The following is a 1,818-nucleotide window of genomic DNA, read 5'->3' as shown; positions in this document are numbered from 1 at the left end:
GAAAACTTGGAGTGGATAAAGAAAATTCCCATGGCCTATAAACCCCCAGGCAGAGAAGAAAATAAAGACTGGTGTAGAACTGGTGAGGGGAAACTTATCTTGTCACAAAGATTGGGCAAGGGGATTCTTAAGAGAATGCATCAGGCCTCTCACATGGGAACCCAAAGAATGCAGGACTTGCTCCAACACTCAGAAGTAAAAATTAAGCAAGGAAATCAACTCAATGAGGACATTGTTAAAAATTATAAAGCCTGTCAGCTCACCAATGCCCCCAATCAACCGGTTAAAAAAGGAGCTTGCCTCCGTGGAGATAGGCCAGATGTGTATTGGGAATTAGACTTCACAGAAATTTAAAGTGGAAAAGTTGGAAATAAATATTTGCTAGTTTTTGTAGACACCTTTTCAGGATGGGTTGAAGCCTACCCAACAAAGCATGAGATCGTGAACTTCGCGGCTAAGAAGATCCTGGAAGAAATCCTACCCATATATGGCTTCCCATCCACCATCAGGTCGGAAAATGGACCGGCCTTGGTCTCAAAAGTAAGTCAGGGGATAGCTGTGGCAATGGGGACAGATTGGAAATTGCACCGTGCTTATAGACTCCAGAGTTCAGGGCATGTAGAAAGAATGAATCAGTCTCTAAAAGAGACCTTAACTAAATTGGCTTTGGAGACTGGCACAGACTGGGTATCACTCCATCTTTTTGACCTGTTTAGAATAAGAAATTCACCCTATCACTTTGGGTGTACTCCTTTTGAAATAATGTATGGACATCCTCCACCTATTATCCCTAGCCTTCAGACTGGATTGCTTTCTCATTTGAGTGACACTGAATTTCTATGTAAACTTGACTATCTATAGCTTGTCCACAAAAGTGGGTGGCCCCAGCTTAGAACATTATATGATTCTGCTTCTATTCCTACCCCCCATTTGTTTAAACCAGGGGACTGTGTGTTTGTTCGAAGGTACAACTTGAGATTTTTGGAACCACAGTAGAAGGGACCTTACATGGTACCTCTGGCTATACCCACTGCCCTTAAGGTAGACAGCATTGCTACTTAGATCCACTGCACCCATGAAAGACTGGCTGACCCCATTGCCATGGATGACCATGGGGAAACATGGGAAGACTCTAAGCATCCTACCCAACCACTCCATATATAACTCAAGAAAAGCAAAATGGACTGATTGTTATTGGTATTGTTTCAATTATCATTTGCAGAACTCCCGGGAGGTGCTCAGTACAACAAGGGGAACTTTGTGCTGTCCTAGGAGAAGAGTGTTGTTTTCACATTGACCATTCAGGAATAGCAAAAGACAACATGAGTATGGTCATAGACGAACTAGTCAAGATCGAGAGCTGTTGGAGTGAAGTTTGGGGCCGGAGCCACAATATTGTGTCTCAGGACCATAAGTCAAGGGGGGAGGAAGCGTTAAAGTAACTCCATTTTTGAGGCAGTGATCATTAGTTGCTTGTTTATCTCAGCTAGCAGAGAACTCTTGGTGGTAATCCAAACACCTGGTTGTTTGCCTTTATAAGCCCTGCAAATCTTTATTTATCTCAGGGCTCTCCACCTAGGCTCCAGTGTGTGGGAGTGTAGGACGAGGCCCAAGCTGCAGCCATTCTAAATAAAACCTTGATTTTGCTTTTCAGAACGTCTGACTCTTGTTGGTCTTCTTTGTGGGGGTCAAGCAACGTGGGCACTACAAGAAATGTACTCATTATGTTGTCCATGTAATTGTAACCCCTTTGTATTGTATTTTCACAATAAAAAAATTCTTGGGAACAAAAAAATCATTTCTCTCTAAATCGTTGAG

This window comes from Dipodomys merriami, unplaced genomic scaffold (genome assembly GCF_024711535.1).
Source record: "Dipodomys merriami isolate MVZ:Mamm:240054 unplaced genomic scaffold, mDipMer1.0.p SCAF_86, whole genome shotgun sequence".
Lineage (NCBI taxonomy): Eukaryota > Metazoa > Chordata > Mammalia > Rodentia > Heteromyidae > Dipodomys > Dipodomys merriami.
This window is presented reverse-complemented; position numbering follows the sequence as displayed.